We start from the raw sequence: 21,582 nt of genomic DNA on the forward strand, positions 1-21,582 counted from the left end.
TTTTGATGTTTCTCATTATGAAAAATCTGCCTTTAAAAACTTTAGTACTCAACAAGGGAGAGATTTTAGTCGAGGAATCGTGTACACTACTTTCAGCACTTCCTAAATTTATATGGAAAGAATTCCACACTTCTGGAAGTGCTATAGGTGATTTCCAGCACTTCTTGCACTTCTAAGCACTTTCAAGCTCTCCCGGCGTTTGAATTTAAAAGAAACGACTAAAACCTAATTTGCATTTTCATCAACAGTTGGATTTGTATTATTATTTTTTGTTTTTCGGATATTGTAATTGCATTTTAATTCAACTGAAAATAAAATTTTTATTTTAATTATTTCTCGTGGAATGCTAGTTTTTTATATTAAACTGGAAAAACTTATTCATACGGAATTATTCTGCAAGCGTCTGTCTTATAATAAATTTATTTTTTCATGAATGTCAAATATTTAAAATAAAAAATGGTATTCAAAAGAAAATATGAATTAAGAAATTTGCATAGAAAATAGCATATTTTCTTGCTGCATAATGCCATTTAGAGCGTTTTTTCGGTCCCAACATATGCATAATCCCGGGACTGAGTGTAGATGTAAAAAATATTCAAAATTCTACCAAGAGCATTAATATTTTTTTAATAGTTTTTAATCTCTCTATTTAAATCATTGTCTAGAAAAAAATATATAAGTATAATATAAGAATATATAAGAAAAAAATATATAAAAAAAACGCATTTTGTATGTGAATGATGATATATTTTGATCTCAAAACATGCGAAAATCTAGTTTATAATACAAATACCACGTTTCTAAAGAAAAAAAAACAAGTCGTTTTAAGTTAAAAATGTTATTTTTGTATACAAAAAGTGCATAATAAAATAATATATTGCTGAATTAAAACTCAAAAACAAAAGAACCATTTATAATCTTTGCAGATTTCGGATTTACACAACTTTAGTCTACTATTAGTCAAAAATAACATTTGTTCGTAAATGTTCGTAAATAGGAGGAATGTACTCTTCCTTCGAACGTTCATGCCTGCGAATAATGTGAATTTTCTTTTAGTTTTCCTAAGAGACTTACGCATTTCTATTAAATATTATTTGGCTTATCATCATATGTTGATAATTCCGTGATAATTTTGTGTAAATATCTTAACTGAGAAAAAAGAAGGTGCGATTAACCTTTTTTCCTCGTAACTTTAATATTTTTTAGGTGTAAAAATATATCAACATTTTTTTATGTTAATTTTACACCTTTTTAAGTGTAAAATTAACATGAAAAAGGGAAACTTTAACCCATAATATACCTAAAAAGCATAATATTTACACCGATTTCGGATCAATAATGCAGGGCAAAATTAACATTTCTGGATTTTTATTTTAACTTTTTCAGAATTCTCTCAGTGCTACGAAAAACAAAAGAAATTTACATTATTCAAAGGCATGAAGTTCGAAGGGAGAGAACTTTCCACTACACAAAAAATGTGCATAAAATTATGTCATTTGTTTCAAATGCCTTCAAAAAACAAAAACTGCTCGTCAAGAAATGAGAAAAATATAAATTTTGGTTTGGAAGCCAGAGTGTGTGCGAAGACGGATAGTCTTTCCCTGCTAATGTAGGGGAGACCGGGGAGGAGTGGGACACTTTTTCATGTTTTGACTTTGAGACACTATTCTAAAAAACCACGATAGTGTATTACAATTTTATGCGGTCAGTAGGATACTTATGGGTGTTGACTTTATAAAAAGTATTCGATAGAACTTGGAAAACAACTGAGTTTTCTTGGAGAAGATAAAACATTTTACTTGACGCTTTGTCCCCAACCTCCCCGATATGGGGCAGTATGGGACGCAAAAGGGGATGTTTGGGACGCGTTTTTTCTCGCATAATTTGTATTACTGTAACACGTTAATTAATTTTAAATACCAGATTAAAAATATTTCTGATAGAAATAAAAATGTTTAATCTTTTATTTACACTTAGAAATTAATATCAATTTTATTTGTACAGTAGAATCATCTATTATCAATCAATTATTTAAAGTATTTTCTTCTTATCTTCCATCTACCTTTCTTTTATTTTTTTTATTCTAAATATTGCAATCATGATTCTGAAATTCCTCAGGCGAGTAGATTTTCTTGCAACTCTTAGTTTTGAACTCATTGATTTTACGACAACTGCATTGTACCTGTTTTCTCATTATTTCTCTGAATTAGCTCTTGCCTTGCCTTTTCTGGAGAACTTGTTCGAGAAATTTTCGAAAAAAATAGTTTTTAACTAGATTGGGCAAAGATCGAATATCCTCTGAGAGGGAATTATTGATTCCCAAGACAATGATGGTTTAATTGTCCCTGTAGTTAGAGAAATCTGCTCCACTGGTAAACTTTGCACAAGAAGGAGATTTCCAGTAGAAACTGGGCATTACTCTTCATTTTGACAATAAACAATTGCAAACAACCTACAATACTGTCGAAAATCAACGTCCCATTCATCCTCATTCAGGTGTCCCAAACATCCCCACGTGTAGTTTTGGTATTTAAAACCTTTATGTAAAAAACAAGAGCGTATAATCTCTGAAACTTTTATAAAAATATGTTTCCAGATTACACTGCTACCTAATGAGATAAAAAAGTTTTGATTATATATCGCTGATATAAAATACAAAGAGGAAAACTGAGACGTCAAAATATAGGATTTTTATCAATTTAAAAAAAAAAATGTTCATAGAATTAAAACAATAAAACTGAGGATATCCATTCTTTTAGTCAAGATACATCTTAATATTGCCTACGATACAGTAATGGTTAAATCCCATTTATTTCAAAAATTAATTGAAAAAATCGCTTTGTCCCACACTACCCCTATCCCAAACCTCCCCGGTCTCCCCTATCGTAAATTCTTACAAATTCGGACATTTGAGACCGAAATGTTGCCCCAATTAGAAAAAGTTCGGGCGTGAGACTGTTTGAAATCTACCAGTTATTGTTCTCCAGATAATTGATGCGTTACTCCAGATAGTTGATGTGTTAAACCAGTCCTGAAACAAAGGATTTTTGTAAAAAAAAATTTGCAAAGACTCTTTCAGTAACGTGTTTGGCGCTTTTACTACTTTTTTACACGTCACTGAAAAAGTCTTTGCAGAAAGAAAATTTAGAAATTATTAAATTGTGAAATATTTAAATCCCATAAAAACCTTCCCAACTGATTTTTCCTGCTGTGATGTTTTTCCTTAATTCCCACAAAGTAAACGAATCCTCAAGAAATCACAGAAACATAGTCGTAGTCGAGCACTGAAGAAGTTCCGTATCCGGACCGAAAGCTCTGGGCAAGATTAAAAAGTTGTTTTAGTCTTGAGGTGAAGAAAACTTTCACTGGTGATTACCGGAATTTTTCTATTACCAGTTCTATTACCTATTGTTAGACGAAAAGCCACGATAAGCGTAAAATCCCTCTGCTGTGGCTTACCCATAGAGTTTATACCATAACGGTATGTCCCACACGAGCATAGCGTGCACCTCGAGGCGAGATATTCGCTCATTGCTCGGCCAGTCACTCAGTATGTGACGAGTGCCCAGGCAGTGAAGTGGAGTCTGAGGGTCGTCCTCAGGTGTTTGCAATATTTAAGCCTCGATCTCACTGATTTCGGTTAACAAATCAGAAGAATGGGATCGCAACCTAGCCCGCGTGAGTGTAGTGAGTCACGTGATAGTGAAAAGTGAGTGAAAAAGCCGGAAAATTGGGTAAAATGAGCTTGAAATGCCGGCGTGTGCGAGAGAATGTTCTGAAACATTCTCCAATTCTTGGAAAAAAAAAGCACACAAAGGCCGGTTTTCAAGGGAATTTTTGCCCAAAGTACGGCGAAAAAGTGCTGGGAAAGTGCTTGAGAGGGCTCTAAGAGGGGTTCAGATGTGCCCCAAAGAAGCCCAAGTACATCCCGAGTGAAAATAGTGCCAGAAAAGCCGTGGAAAGACGGTGGAAGCAGAGCGTCGCAGCTGAAGGAGAGAAAGAGAGCATCTCTTCGGGGGATTTTCATCGAGGAAAATCCGCGAAAGCAGCGATCATCGGCATTCGTGATCGGTGGAAATAGGTAAAAGAATATTAAGGGGAAATTGTTGTATTAATTTTTCCCTGAAAAGCCGCATTTTCTATGATTTTTCCCCATGAAATTGAATGCATTTTTGTGTGAATGGCCGGCCATGTGAGTGTGAATGAGAGTGAGAGAGAGGCGTTTTACAGTTCTCTTTCCAGAATGTTCCTGCTATAGCGTGTGCAGAACAAGTTGCTGCTGGTGAGTGCACACAAAGATATTTTCATTTATTTTATTGAGTGAAATGCTGAGTGAGGCTCAAAAAAAGAATACACTCAGAGAAAATTGTGCCGCAAATGCTGCGAGAAAAAAAGCAGAATTTTTAATAAATAATTTATTTGCGAGTTTCAGCATTTCACGGCCTCCTAAAATATTCTGTGAATTAAAAAAAAAAATAAATTTCGCGAAGTTGAATTAAATTGATTAGAAATCAAGAGTGTTGTTGTCGCGGGAAAATAATAGAAACACTCGGAAAAATCGATGCAACTTTATAACACTGAGAAAAATCAGATTTTTGCGAAGATTATTTTCAATAAATTGTAATTAATTGTGAGTGTTTGTTGTCGCAGTAAAGCACAAGAAACACTCAGAAAATTCATTTTTTTCAATAAGCCGAAAATGAATGATTAGAAAAAAATGTTTTTATTGATTTCAATTAGAAAAAAAAAATCAATTCCTAATTGAATGGTTTTAGCTGAAGTTAAGCACAAGTAGAACACCAAGAGATATTGATGCTTTCGAATTAAATTTTGTAAGCTGTTTGAAATAAAATTTCAAAGAAGATCTTCTGAGTATTCTTCCGCGATATTTCCTATTAAAATACTCATGATAAAATATATTGATTTCAGATACATTTTTAGTTAAATTGTAAATTTATGGCGAAGATCTTAATGCTGGCAATTTAATTGATTCGGTTCGCCTAATGAATTTAGCAAAGAGTATTTGTATTTAAAAAAAAAAGTGTGTGTTTCCAGCTTTCTTCAAGATAACTTGTTCTTTGTCCACTAGTCGAAGAAAAGTTCAAGGGAAATATTTTAAGATATTTCTCTATTATATTTGAAATTGTTGCAGATTGAGAATATCATGATGGATATTAGTCTGGGCTGTCTTGGGTTTATTGTTTTCCTAAGCCTCCTTGGAAATGAAACCAAGTTCTTGGATTTAGTGTTTTGAAGGGAGAACTTTTGAAGATGGCCTTTTCACAGATTTTATTTTACGCGTGTTGTCCTTCATACGCCAGAAAACGTAAACACCAAACCTTATTTTGGGCAGTCTTAGAAATTTTTGGGTTGAGCGTTAAACCTGATTTAACTCAGTAATTAGTGAAATTGCTCACGATAAATTCCTGAAAAATCCCATGGTTCCTTAAATGAGTTAATTTTGGAATCCACCGAATTTTCTACCAAATCTTTAATGAGAAGAACGAGTTGTGCTGGTAAATCTATCTCCTTTTCTATCACCTAAACCTTTGAAGGTGTTGTAGAATTAGTGCGTGCTTTGTCTGCTTGGTCGGACAAATCATTCATGGCAATGATGATGGGTCTTTGAAGGGAATGTTGTGCTCCCATTGTAAATAGATAAATGGTTACCATTGTCCACTAGTCCTTTATCCAGGAACCTCAAGACTAGATCCACAGTATGCAGTCTTATGTCAGTTCCTCTAATTTATTAGAATAGTATGAGTTGGCTTCGCCATGAATAAATTAAATCATACCTCCAAGCTCGAGATTTTAGAGTTGCAGCTGTCAGATGATATGAACTAAATTGAAAGTAGTTATTATAACAGAATGTTCTTTGGAGTCCTAAGTCAGAATTAATAACTGAGTTTCAAGTGTTTCCTAAAGGGGCGAGTTTAAATTTCGAGAAAGTTGGTGTTTCAAAGATTTCGATATTGACTGCCGTATTCTATTACAATTACGGATTGAAGTCTCTTGAGTTTCAAACCTAGTGGAAACCCGAAAAAGTTTGTGGATGGCATTTCCACAACCTGACGAAAATTCCTTGAGACATTTTTAGGTAATTGATCCTTATGGGTAAATTTCCCTGATGCAGTAATAGTCGTAGATTCTCAGAACTGCTCTGTTTTTCAAGAGGCCATCAGTTCGACTTCAATCATGCAGATGGCAACTTGATGTTCTGTTACGACAATTCGAATCCCTGTTATCAATTGTTGACACTTATCGTCCTGAAAAGACGGACATTTGGGCCAATGGTTGGTAGGGTAGAATTACAAGGTAATGCATAGACATCAAGTGGTTATAGAAAGATGAAGTTCTGTTAATCTGTCCAAGTTCGAGAAATTGTTGTGTTGCCATTTACCCAGTTGCGAGTATTATAAGCTCAAAGAAATCTGAGAAGTACCAAAGTGTTCGAGTTACGAGTGAGCTAGTGATCTTTTGCTAGACTTGATGACATAATTTGCCGTTATTTAGACTTGTGGTCTAGAAATTCACATCTGTGTTTCAGATTGAAGCTTCTGTAAGATCTGAGTTGGTTTGCTCCAGAATCATGACCCATAGTTAGCGAAGCAAATATTAAACGGTGATCATAGATACGCAGATAGGGAATAAGGAGAATTAAGAATAGTTGAATTGAAATTGGTTGAATTGAGATTTGTGTTGAGGTCGATTTCATCAATTGAGTACAGATCGTTCTCTGGTCTTGAACCATGCAGTTCTTAAACGATCAGAATAGAACATAGATCGGGTTACAGCATATTCTAAAAGTAAATATCCAGAGTTCCAGAAGAAGTTCCACGATTTTGAGATTTAAGGTTTTTGTCCAGAAAAGGTCCGGTTATTGCTATAAGAATTAGTTTAATGTATTTTGAATATGTTGGTTGCTGTTAGACTTTCCTGATCGATATACTCGAACGATTGGAAGAGAGTTTTGTGGTCGAGTGTAATTCCAGAAAATGCAGAATAATCTAGGATATTTCTCAGGGGCATTATTCAAATGGTGATTTTAATGCTAAACTCTGACATACATTTCAGCTATGACCCAGAATATCGTACTGCAGTTCTAGATATAGACAGATGGTAATTCTGTGATAAATTGAGTACGAAAACAGGTTCTTCTTTACAAGTCGGAAGACTAATCTAAAAGTGTTTGTAGACGTAAGAGGTCTACTTTAAAGCCCTATTACAGTGAAAATGAATTCATGTTGGTTGTATTCTCCATTGTTCCCCGAGGAATAAGATGGACAATGAATGGTCGCGGGGTTGTGTGTTTCATAATATTACCAAGTTCCAGTTATTTTAACTCTGACAGTATTCCACTTTCGAGACCTGACTGGAAATGTTGCCTATATGGATAACTTAAGGTATTTTAGTTTGAATATGGCACTGCATTAAAGAAAATAATGGCAGGAGTCTGAAAACTAAAATAAAGAGAAGTTATTTATGCGTGCTCTTCAGTCTAACTGACTGTCTGCTGACGTGAAAGCTGTCCCTGACACAGATGATCTGAGATATTTTGGTTTTGATTCAGCGTTGTGGCCAGGCAAATAGTCACAGAAGTTGGTGAACTAAAATCGGTTATGGTTATCTGTGGTTATCTTCCAGTTCTTATCCAGATTATGAAGTCCATTTGTGAGTATTAAGATGGCTTAGAGTTGATGATTAAATTCATCGAAATACAAATCAATAGCGAGAAGGGTTTTGATACAGGAAAGGAACATGGTTGTAGTTAAAAGAAAAGTGAAGTTTCAAAGTAATTCCTTTTCGCTGACCTATAGAATAATGGAAGTTCTGGTTAAGTACCAGTGAATGGTTGTTTTCAGTTAACTCTGGCTGTTCCCCATTAATTGTTCTCTTTTGAGTGAAGAAACGATCGGACACAGATAAGAAGTACTTTATGTTTCGGTTTGGCTCTATGACAAGCTAAAAAGTTGTAGTAGTCAAGAAACCAAAGTATGGATGAGTTATCTGTGGTAGTATTTTTAGAATACGAATTCTCTGTCAAATCTTCTCTAATTTTGAAATTCATTGATGGGAACAACAGTTGCTTTCTTCAGTTGGTAATTCATTTGAATGAATGGTTAAGGCGAATCTTAGTGAAGAAAGTAGTAGTCTAGCTGATTTCCTTAAGAAAGGTCAATGAATTGTTTACGCAAGCGTTACCCGTCTTTGCGGAGAAGAGAAGGCTGTTTCAAGGCTATTTGAAATTATTGAAAATTAGAAATTTGCTAAATGCAGACGAATTAAGAAACCATATGCCAAGAGGTGAAACTAGACAAGACCAGTTGAAATTGCCTAGGTGTTTTATTAAGGCAAAACTACATTCCTGATTATACATGAGTAACATGAGACTCTGAGGTGGTAATATGTTACTTGAATGTCTTGGTCTCAGAGTTAATTAAGATTGCAGTAAAATGCCAGTAAGGCGGATCTAACGATCGGTTTCGAGTTTTCGTTTCAGATGCTGACTGACCGCTCGTTACTCCCATCTAGATGCCATAACATCGTACGGATGGTAGAGCGGTAGCAGTTAGAGCGTAGTCAGGCATCGTATGGTGGCCACCGAACCGAAAAGAAACACCGGATCCGAAGGAAGTCTAGACTACATGTTCCAGAGGACGTCCAACAAAATTGCGCAAATGTCGAGCAAGTCACCTAAAGAAGCTCGATGGTGGATTCTGGTTAGAATTCACGGTCTATGCCAATCACAGTGACTTGGTGAGCGCCACGAGAATTTAGTTCGTTTCTCTCACGTACTATCATGCGAAAGATTGGTATAGATGGTTCCTCCTCGATACCCCCCGGGTATAATATAGAGTTGGACGCACTGGTTGTCTCATTACATTGCGCAATGTCTGCCAGTGGATACATGTCTAGCGGCCTAATTCCTTGCCCTTGCGTTCTCCTAACACCGAGGACGGTGATTCATCAGGAATGGCCGATTGTTAGACGAAAAGCCACGATAAGCGTAAAATCCCTCTGCTGTGGCTTACCCATAGAGTTTATACCATAACGGTATGTCCCACACGAGCATAGCGTGCACCTCGAGGCGAGATATTCGCTCATTGCTCGGCCAGTCACTCAGTATGTGACGAGTGCCCAGGCAGTGAAGTGGAGTCTGAGGGTCGTCCTCAGGTGTTTGCAATATTTAAGCCTCGATCTCACTGATTTCGGTTAACACTATGGATATTTTAATATACAAATGTTGTTTTTAGAATGTTTTAAACAAAATTTGTTCAGAATACTACTTGATTATATCTAATGTTTAGGTCAATAGTGCTATTAATTTCCATAAACAATGAAGGCTTTCAATTATATCTCTCACAATGTCTAGTTTACGTGCAGTCAAAGCTAGAACAATATTATGCATGCATGAGAAAATTAATTAAAATCACCAACAATACTTCATACTTTACTCCCTAAAAGCGAATACTTGTAACGATATTTTCAATAATCGCATTGATTAAAATGGATCTGGTGATTTTCATATTTTCCATATCGCCAGTCGAACACGCTCTGGCTTATTGAATTTTTGGGCAGATGGGTGGATGCAATGCTGAATATTAAACTGAATTTGTGCTATGAAATTCGATAAATTGTATGCACTATACCTGAATAATACCAATATCTCAGAAGCCTGTCACAAGAGATTTTCTTTCAGATTCAACCATGTCGCATCCAATTTTCTCTATTCTGCAGAAACAATCCCCTGTCATTCATTGAGAATTATAGATCTCTCCCACTATTTGTACCATTAAACAAGCAGGAAATTGCTTGAGGTCATAAAGGCGACTGAGGGTCAATGCTATATAATAAGTTTAATCCCAGGAATACTATCATGGCATTTTTATTGATTTTGTCGCACTCTCTGTGGTTAACCAAGAAATTGCGTGGGTTCTGCTATTGCAATCAGGGTGAAAGAAAAATTCATCTCTCGTCGGAAATATAACCATTAATATCCATTTAGTGCACAGACACAAACACACATTTTCCTTTTCGGGCCTACCGACAACCCATTTCACTCTTTGAGATTGTGTCACATAAAAGATGTATTTTTGCTGCCAAGAGAGGGTTTTGGGGTTTTACGAAATGCTTTCTACGGTCGTTTTTGCAATTGCTCTGTCCTTCCAAATTTGATTTGTTATTCATACTGACCTCATTTAATTCACAATTGCCATTGTCAATTTTTTTAAACCCTCGGCATTGAAATGGAAAATAAAAATAATTGGCTAGTTCAAGCCTGAAAGTTTAATTTGATAATAAAAATTTAACATAACTTTTATTTCTGTTTTATTATATATATTCCTGTTTCCTTATTTCTTAAAACAGTAAGTAAAAACTAAAATTTGAATAAAAGCAAGGGAATAATGAATATGACTGTCTGAACTTTATACCCTTAATAAAATTCTTCAAATTTTATTTCTATAGTATGGAAAGCTTGCACAAAGCTCACTTTTGAATTAACTCCAAATTTATTTAGAGGAATGATACTTTTTTACTGTTTTTATATTTTGACACATTTTTTGACGTTGTTATTTCCAGTAAGTTAATTTGCTGAATTTCTAAAGAAGAACATTTAACCTGTAAAATTTAAAAACAATAAGGACCCAATAATAATTCACTAATAATAAACTGGGAACACTGAGAGAAGGCATTGCTCTCTCTGGAAACTGTTCTCAATTTTGAATTCTCAAGCTTTTAGTCAAAAAATTCTAAAAAAGCTAAACATAGAAGTGGGACACCTTTGAATTGGGGCTGCTATGACATTGGGCTTTTATCTCCTATTTTTAAATGGAATAAAGCCTTATCATAATGTAATTTAGCTTTGCAATTGGTTTGCGGAACTAAATGATTTCATAGTAAGGACCAGTTGCATTTAAAAATAAGAGAAAAATGTCTAATTTTAAAGGTACTCCTATTTAAAGGAGCCCCTATTCCTCCTAACTTAATTTGGCGAATATCAGTTTAAGGTTTTTCTAAAATATAAGCTCTGAAACAATATGCGAATTAAGACTTAGTATATGCGAATTAAGACTTGGCTATTTCACATACATAGGGGAGGGTGGGGCAGTTCACCCCTAAATTGCAAAATGTATTTTGAGACCATTTTGCAAAAAGATGATAAACAGAAGTAGAACTTTTTATATTCTTTGAATTACAGTTCGGTTTAGGGTTAATAAAAATAATAACAATAATTCATTAATTTCATTAATCTATTGTGGAGAAATTCATTTCACTTGAAAGGCAGAATGTGTGAAAGTCCCCCATTGCGGGGCAATTTCAAAATAAATATGAGACAATTTTTGAGAAAGATAAAACGTGTTTATAGGAAACTTGCGATACCACAATTGATTAAAATTACAATTTTGAAGTCTTCTTATACTCTAAAACATAAAAATATAATCGAACATGAACTTTATAACAGAATTTTAACACTAATTAATCATACAGAGAAAATAAAATATTGCCAAAGATTTCCAAGCCTATTTTTCATTAATTGAGCAATTTTCTTTAAATTTTTATACGAAAGAAATGTCTTTTGTAGTGCTAAGTTAATTCTGTACCTTGCTGGATCATTATATCACCTTAAAACATGTCCTTTTTAGTATGACAGTTTTATAATTGTATTTTACAGTCTTGAATTTTTTATAATAGTAAGAAAATTTTACAATATCCTGCTGAAAACGTTCTGAAAAGATATTATGACAATAAAAATTCATCATTTTTAGGCACTTAAAAAACACTGAGATTATTTTTTTTAATTTTTTATTAACTTTTAGGAAATACTACTTCCCATAATTTCGAACTTAATGGACAATTACAGCTAAAAAACGTTTTCAATGATCATTTTAAGTTAATTTTGTTAAAAAAGGAAATTGTTTTACACTGGAAACTTTTCTGTGTGCTTGCATGAAACTGCCCCTCACGCAGTTTCGGAACTCAAATCAAAATTGTCAGAACTGTCTTAGAATTCATTTAACGCTAAATGCCTTATAATAATCATAAAACCACTGGTAATTTAATACAACTATGTTACTTTGATAGATAAGTGCAATAGTTCAGAAACTGTTGAAAATAAGACATTAAAAAAAGTTTCATTTTGATGCAGTTTTATAAAATCAATTACAGAATTCAAACGAGAAGCGCGTCACGAAATTAATTATTTTTATGAACATGGGTCTTAGTTATCTCTTCAATAACATAAAGGTTTTATCCCATTCCTTTCAAAGAGATAAGAAGAATATGCAAAAATTGAAACTGACCCGTCGTTAAACTGCCCCACTCTCCCCTACCTTTGTATTTTCGATTTCTTATTATTTAAGAAAATTGATTAATAACTAGTTTTATTTGCCAGCATATGCTGTGTTGGTCGCGATATAGACAGCATTTATTCAGGTAACGGACAGATCCTCTGGGAGCGAAACATGGATTTACAAACAAAAATTATTATTTTAGACTATGAATCTAATTAATTATTTTGTAATTTGTCTTTTTGTTTAAATTCTGTATTAGTCGGAGTGAAACCTGAGAGGTAATTATTAACAAGCGTAACCAGATAAGTTTTTGATTGGTTACTGGTTAATATATTTTATAAAGAAAATTTTGTCTGAATGCTTAAAAGAAAGGAAAGCGTTTCGAATTAATACAAGATGGAATGTTATACGAGATAACTGATTTTTACTATGGCTAAATTTCCGATTAACCAGGCAACCGATAAACGAAATAGGCAGTAACCAGTAACCAGTTGTGACTGGTTACTTCCAAGAATTTGACCCCTACAGCTTCCGGAAAGATTGTTGGTAAATGGTGTCTGCACCTTTTAGACTTTCGCTGTAATTTTATTTGTATGCTTAAGCTCGGATTTAACGACAGAAAATTCACTTTCGACTCACTTCACAATCCGTTTTCAAGCTTAGGGGGAGGGTTTAGGCTTCGCACATACTCTGACTTCTTCACTTAATATTTGTCCCATATTCTTTTAATAAATCTGACCCAATAGCAATATAGTTTAATAGTTTTTCTTAAGTCATACACTTCCTGAAAATATAGATCAGATTCATTAAAGGAACATTGGAATAATATGAAATGTTCAAGACCAGAGTGTGAGCGAAGCCTGCAGGCCTTCGTCTAGATTGTTTTACTTAACTTACGAATATGTTTTCCTCTGGTTTTCTCCTGAAAATTTTTTCAATAAAAATTGTTTTGTGTATCCTTGAAGCTGTTTAATATGAATTAATGCGAATAAATTCACACTGAAAGTTGTTTTGTGATAACAAAAACATAACCTGCATATGAAAATATTTATAGACGTAAATATAACGAATTGAATTTAAATTTTACGTAAGGTACTTTTAGGTGTGGCTAAGAAAATTTCAGTTACGACAATTGAGTATCGCGTATTGCATGATGAAATTTTTAATACATCAATTTCGATTTTGATTTTCAGTTATTATGCCTTCGACATATCTTTTAGGTCAGGGAAATTTCATAAAGTTAAAATTCACAGCCCTTTCTTTCTTAAAAGCCTTGCATATATCTATCCTACTGGTTCGCACTCTTCTTATTTTTGAGCATCACAGTAATTTTAATTTAGTTCAGTACAATTTAAAGACCGAAAGACTGGGGAAGACTTATGTTGACTTATGCAAACCTTTAGAGAAAGAAAGAGAAGTGAATTTTTACTTCATGAATGATCTAAAAGTTGTGCCGGAGCCATTATTATTATTAATCGTAGCGAGATATATACATTACAAAGGTAATTATTTTTACAATGTTCGTATTCCGTGTTGGAAAAATATGCTAAGTCCATTGTAGATCGCCCAGAAGCGCCTTTCCGGCTGTGTGGATGCTGCCGGAGCTATTAATAGCATACTATAATGTAACTGATTTTTTAGTCTTTGAGCCCTTGAAATCAAATTTAATATAAATACCAGGTTTTAAACATTTAAACAAAACTTGAATAATAGCAGCCACCTCCGTCTTAGAATATCCAGAGTAAAAACGGTGATAAACTCTTCTTCAGATTTTATAAGTTATCTTAATGAAAAATCGAACTTTTTGCTGTTTTATTATGTAATATAATTCAATTCTATGCTTTTTGGAGAAATAATATGAACCTTTCCTTCTCTAGAAATTGTGAAAACGTATACAATTCCAGCAAATGATATAAACGATAAATTACTGATGTCCTGCCCAAGAAGCAAAATAGCTGCCTTATAAAACTAAGTATTAGACAAGTCTTTTAGTGCACTTTTAAAAAACTTGAAGTGAAAATTTTCTGTTGAAATTCCTATAGCAGCTCTTAAGATCCTTAAGAGTCCGCCACTTTACTTATAGTAATCTCAGTGATGGAAGCAAGAGCGTTATAAGTAAATAAACACCTTGTTATGGTACCATTTTAGAGACAGGAAGTGATTCACGACTTTCAAATTATGACCGTCGTAATCTTAATAGAAAACATACTTCTATATTAAAAAATAAACAAATGACATTGTGCTTAAGATGAAAAGTTCTAAAAATATTCTGTAAAACTACTCTCTTTCAGCAAATAAACATTCTTTATATGAAACTTTTCAAATTGAGCTTACCACATCATGTAGTTCCATGACAGTTCCTATTTATTTCAGTAAATTTGAATACACGTGTTAGATAAAATGTAACAGAAAAGTTATTGGACCATAATAAAAAAAAACTTCCATCGAACTTTATATCTAATTAGGAACTTTATTTCGAGTGACTTCATAGAAAATCCCAAAGTATCTCTGAAAAAGTTCAGATGAAACTTTCGAAGCTTTCAATTTAACTTTGAAGCCCTACTCTACTCCTATAGTGCTAGATCTTACTGGAATACTTGACCAGAGTACTCTTGGGAGACAGAGATATGTAGATTTGGATCTCGAAGGAGTGCGATGAGAAGTGTGAGAAGTGATATAAGAAGGGTGAAGTTGGTAAACCATACTATTCCATTAATCGAACTGTGGGTGCTTTTCTCAATATCTGACTTTGTCTCTTTCGCCGAATGATATTAAATAAATGGTTCTGAGCTGTGTGTTGTCTCTGGGGAAGTCCGGGTTTCCTCTGTATCATGTCAATAAAATGAGGTGACTTTCCCATAGGATGCCAAAAGGGTGGCCTTTTTTGGGGGGGGGTAACTTCGAGGACAAGTGTGGGTGACGGTAAAACATTGCAACACGCGTGTGTCGGTAGCAATAATAATATATGTAATGTTCCTCCCCGGTTTTACGTTTTCAGCCTCCTGGCACACCCTTCACGGGGGAGGATGCCCCAAAAAGTTGATTTTCACGGTGAAAAGGGAAAGCATAAAACCCCATAATTGTATAACAATTTAAGAGGTAAAACTTGGCACGGGATACTCAAAATTTTGTGCACCTCACCACCCCAAAAACAACACCGGGGTGTTGTTCAAACCGATAATATGATCTCAAATGAACCCCTTTTTTGCTATTCACGGTGTAATGTGCTTTTAAGTAGGTCGAGGTGGTGGAATATTTTGGCAAATTGCCGTAATTTACTTAATCTTCGAAAAGTGTTTACCACACAATTATTAAATCAAACTCTTTAAGAGGGATATAAATTTACCCATAGAATGTATTAGGAAGAAACATACACCCAGAGGAAGAAGTCACAAAATGGCATGGGTAGCCTGGTTTGGGTGTAAAAGATACTTTTGCTGTTTGCTTCTTGTTCTGTGTTTTATTTATAATATTTTCCTTTTTCATTGTATTTTTTTTTCTGCTTTCTTCTTTGCCTGGGTATTTGCAGAGCAGCATTATCCTTTAAGACATAAATGGGTGCTATATAGGCAAAAATGTTCATGAGAAACGGCATTCATTGGGAGGGGTTGAGGCTGAAGGGTGGATCTCGAACATGAAAGTGTGTTTAATAATAAAAGAAGGTTCCAACCAATCTGCAACATATACACAAATACAATAAAATTGGGTAGGATTGAGACTTTTCCTTTCATTTCTTCTCTACAACTTCTTATATTCTAGGAGGAATGGGGATAAAACAGAGATATCAAATTGGACGAAACACTCTCAATATAATGTCCTTAAAAGGAAGGCAAAAGTAGATATTGATAGTTTAGCATTCTTTCCAACTTCAGAACTTCTGGGATATACGTAACATGAGGAAACAGGATAAAGCTGGAAAAGGCCATTGTTGCGGGTGAAAATGAATTTGTGCGGGTGCGAGAATAACTTACGGATAATAGGATCAATTCATTGTGGAGGGAAAAGAGGCGATCTAATAGAGAAATATTCATTGTTAGAATGTTGAGGGGTTGTCATACAAACTCGATGGCTCAATCTATACAAAAGATGTGTCGTTTATGCTTTAGTATACCCTCAAATACTTGTTGGAAATATCCAAACATTTTCAGTGGAATTTTAAACTATATATTGCTTTAGCTTTTACAATTTCATTTGATTAACCTTATCACTATGATTATATGCGAAAATTAAAATTAACTTTTATTTGTGTATTAAATTAATTTATGCCTCCTATAGGAACAGTTGAACTCAATAATATTTAAATGAAATTTCTATAGTCATTATATTTAGCTTTTATACTGACCATTTATTAATTATATGTTAATTAAGGTCACTCACTAATGAATTAATAAATGAAATTGCGAATTGAATTTTATGATTTTATTGAAAAAAGTTTATACGTTTGAAAGTTATTTAATTTCTTTTTCATTAAATTTTTAAAATTTTACTTTAACTAAATATACCTGAATTAAATACATAACATGAGTGAATGTATTATGAATTTGAATAACCAGGAATCTCCTTTTCCATTTGTCAAATTTAGAACCTAGGGTGGAGTAAGTACTTTTGGCCACTTTAAGGTTTCATGTTCTTGTAATTTTTAAAATCTTTATTTAAATAAAATGAAATTTTGTACAAAGATACCTTAAAGCCCTTTCTTCCTAATAATCTATAAGAGAATTCCCAAAAATTTTTGGATATGTTACTGAAAAATGCATTTTATGCAACTATGCATGTTTCAGTACTTTTGGCCACTTTGCAAGTACTTTTGGTCATTGTCTGTAAGCGCTTTTGGCCACTTGTTTCCAATATAATTTTAATAAAATAACAGAAGACATGCTTTCGAAAACTTTCACAAATACACAGCACAAGTCCTATTCTTATTTAACGCCAATTTTACGTGATTATTAGAGTATTTTAAACGATTTTTTGCACATTTTCTATTTGAAGTAAAAATCAGTCAAAAGTCACGATTGTTTTACTGAAATCCGCGAGGTGCGCCACGTGTAAAGTGTATGGGAAAATCAATGGCCAAAGTACTCACACAGCCGAATAAAGTAAGCTCATTTAGCCACATCCGATTTTCATTTAATTTGTTAGAAAATCTTATTAAGGATGATATCACAATAAAATTTAGTTAATTAAGAAATGGACTTTCATTGAATAATATCAAATATTTTTATCAAAATTATGAAATAATGCAAAACAATTTCTCTTAACATTAACAAGTTTCTTAAGAATCCAATGTTTTTAGTGATTGTTTACCTTGTCGAGAATTTCTTTCAATAACTTAGAATTAATCAAGTCGATACAAAATCAAATATGGTTTTCTGATTCGTTAGATTACAGGTCACGAAATAAGACCTATTTTCCTTTTCTAAATAACCTCATAATTGCCTTACAATGTAATTTTACTTTAGGTGGACAAGAGTGCTTACATGGCCAAAAGGGCTGACTCTACCCTACTTATTAGAATGAATGATACACTAAGCTCCAAGGTTTTCTTTTTGTATTTATAATACTTAAATTTTTAGAGTTACTTAATATCTTATACCAAGCTTGATAGGCCACATAGCTGAAACTCTGACATATTTTTTACTGTATCTACTAAATTTAACCGATATCTAGGCACTTATAATAAAAAAAACTACTAGAAAGACTGCCGGCCCTACCCTATTGTCGTATAGGTATGAAATATCCGACAAGGTATGACCTACCCCCTTGAATGTGGCCTATTTTGTTGTAGCCAAACCTCACATTTATATACAGATTCATATAGGATTTTTTTCTAAATTTGCAACCATTACACGAAATATCTCAAAAGTGAGGACTGGACTCTGGACCCCTTTTGTAATATCCTGGAATCTGTGAGCTGAGTCTATGAACCGGCTTCTAAATAGCTCCTTATAAATTAGACAACTTGTCATAAGTTTGATGAGACCCAATATGCCAGTAACGATGTAAATTTAGAACATTTTTTTTTTACAAAAAGAGATGGCAAAGCGTCCCAGCTTTACGAAATGCTCGAACTCACGAGAAACTCCTCTCCGTTAGCATATATTTTTGTATGCACATAAGGTTACTGCTGATTTAATCTTGTTTGTGGACAATGAGAAAGCCATTAAGAAATTATTAAAAATATCTCGTGAGTTGGAGCATTCTGAACCGCTGGACCGGTTGACATTTCTTGCCAGCCACAAATTATCTAAATGACCACCAAATATAAATAGTTATAAAAAATCGAAAAACATTTTTCAAGGAAATTTTTATTATAGGGGATGCAAAATTATTCAAAAATCGGTACTTAACCGGTTGATTACCGATGAAAACTGATGCAGTCAGGTTCGAAATTTCAATACCTTTCCAAAAAATCCAAATTTAACCAAATGGGTTTATAAATGGGCCCTCCAAAGTGGTTGACCTTTGACCTTCAAAAATTGAAAATGGCGAATTTTCCGGTCATAGGTATGTTTGGGCGAAATGTTCACTTGGACTACCTCTAAAATGCTTGGAAAAGCTTGAGCCAATTTTGAAAAAAAACCGAAAAAACGTGGTTTTTAGGGGGGGGGACAGGGCAAAAAGGGGAAGACGTCTAGAGATATTGCTTTTTTATTGAGGGTCATAGACGACCGGAAGTCAGGGGCAGATGGGTGGATGCATTTTGTCTCTTAACGTTTGTCTTCTAGCTCGAGAACAAATTTGGGGTCAAGTAAAAAAAAAATTCCGAAAAAAATTACTCAAAATCGGTACTCATGAAGACCGATACAGCCGGGTTCAAAATTGCAATACCTTTCCAAAAAATCTAAATTTAATCAAATCGATTGCAAAATGGGCCCTCCAAAGTAGTTGACCTTTGCCCTTGAATAATTCAAAATGGCGAATTTTGCGGTCATGAGTATGTTTGGGCGAAATGTTCGCTTGGATTACCTCTAAAACATATCCGAAAATCATTGAAAAACCTTGGACCAATTTTGAGGAAAACCAAGAAACATGGTTTTGGAGGGGATTGAGGGGGGGTGGGGAGGAGGAAAAAAACGTCGAGAGATATTTTGTTTTTAGTGGGGGTCATCGAAGACTGGAAGTTGATATATTTTACCGGTTAAGCTCCAGAACAGTGGCAAGTTGAAAAAAGACGATTATATAATTGCTTTCTCTTTGCGCTCGAGCAGTAAAAAAATGCAAGATTGCCAAACTTAATATCGACCACTCGGAATATAAGTCGAACAACTCGACTTTTTACAAAAATCGTTTTGGATACTTCTTTATACCCTCTATCATCCCTGTAAATATTATACTTGATAGATAATATTATTTTCAAAGTTATAGAGTTATTTACTCTCCATAATCTCAGCTTCAAATCGTTTTCCTGTAAAATTTTCTTACTGCGAGTTATTCGTTTCTTATTCTAAGTGGTTGATATAATATGGTTAACATCACAGTGTTCCACTATTTAATATTACAAAATTTACTTTTAGTATTATACGACAGAACGTATTTATTTAAGCAATTATTTATTGGTATTTATTGGAACTGTATTTATTTAAAAAATAAATGCTACGTGTACTGCTTGTCATTTACAATTTGAATGAATCCTTTTTCTGAGTGTGCAGATGTCATTATACGCGATTCAGTTCTCCGAAATCTATGCTATTTATCATAATTACATTTTCGTAACTTTAACAGAAAAACAAACTATAAAATTTCGGAAACATTTATGTCTATTGAATATAAAGGTATAATTCCACAATGGAAACTGAAATTTTTAAATGTTTTAACAATCTTTAGGTCCCATGAACATTTCCATAATTGCGGCAATTGCGCATTCTAATAAAGTTGGATAAAGTTTAAAGCCACCTAACTGATATGGTATGAACATGGAATGAAATTCAGAGGCGTCCAATTTCACATAGAAAAGTTTTATCAATTCTCATGTAGTTTGCAAATTGCAATGATCATTAAGGAGTATCCTTACGACATGCTGTATGATAAAATGTGTGAATTTTCGTGGAATGTCTGACAATTTTCACGGGTGAATGTGGTATTTTTCCTTCAAGAGATACGGTTGACTGACTGTGAGATGAAAACCATGACTTTGGGTGAAAATGGCATGAAAAGTGTGACAATAAATAATACACGGAAATTCGAGACAATGCTTATCTTTCGGCTTCTATTCTTGTGGCATTTTTGCCAAGGATTCTAGAGGGAGGGGGGATGCCCCAAGTCAAAACGTGAAGCTCAAAAGTCTGCGTTTTTTTTTTCTCCAAAAGAATAAACGCCGTGGCAGTTATATGGATATTTTATGAAGTGACGAATGTCAGGATATGGCCTCGCATTTCTCCTTAGCATTCGCATCAGGTGACAGTGAAATGTCGATAAAGGATATATGGGATATTGTGAGAAATGGAGAAATACAATCGCCATTCCTTTCGTGTTCATCATATGAGTAATAAATTACATAAGTACTGGAAAACCCAGCCCCGACCCATTCTGGGAAAAATGCACGAAAAAGAGCAAGTCCCATGCGAAAAAGTGATGATGAAGGAAAATAAAATTCAAAAAATAAAATATTGTTCTCCTGGGACATGACACCAACTGCACAGAAAACATACTCCAAAGCAATTTTATATCCAAGAGAGAAGAGTCGGTGGAATAAAAAATTTACAAATGAACTTCCTATATTTGGCGGAAAGAGGCAAACACTCGAGTGTGCTGAAAAAGGAGCAAAAGAAAAAAATAAGCACTGGGAACAGGTGAAATTTTCATAATAAGTCTGTTAAAAAGGATGCTATGGAGGAAATGAGTAGAGATTTTGGAGGATGGTAGAGAGACTATGTAGAAAAAGTTGTAGCATCTGGAGAGAATAATAAATTAACGTGCCAAAATACCTTCCTGCTCCATAGAATACCAGACGATTTCGTGCGTGTTGCGATTTTTTTTCCTCAAGATACCCAATACTTTATTTCCCCTCCAAACACTTTCATTCACTCCAAACGTAAAGGATCAACGTTGAATGAATTCATTAATAAGAGCTGAAAGTCCCAATGTACCGCTAAATCCGAACCAATTTTCTCGGAAAATTTAACTGAGATTTTCCATCAGTAAAATTTACCAAAAAAAAAGCTAACACTTTGAACAAGCACAATCAACATTTTTTCATCTCATGAATTTTGTATTTACAGATTGATAACAAAATTGCTAAATTTTTCATGACACGAGAAAAATGAAATAAAATACACTTGCTCCATGGTCT

General features: G+C 33.9%; 1 protein-coding gene across 2 annotated transcripts in view; it reads left to right on the plus strand.

Annotated features, from left to right (window-relative positions):
- The window catches only part of LOC129805789 (schwannomin-interacting protein 1 homolog), a 76,190-nt gene that overhangs the window by 19,567 nt on the left and 35,041 nt on the right, over positions 1-21,582 (plus strand). The window lies entirely within an intron of this gene.

The sequence above is a fragment of the Phlebotomus papatasi genome, chromosome 3 (genome assembly GCF_024763615.1).
Source record: "Phlebotomus papatasi isolate M1 chromosome 3, Ppap_2.1, whole genome shotgun sequence".
Classification (NCBI taxonomy): domain Eukaryota; kingdom Metazoa; phylum Arthropoda; class Insecta; order Diptera; family Psychodidae; genus Phlebotomus; species Phlebotomus papatasi.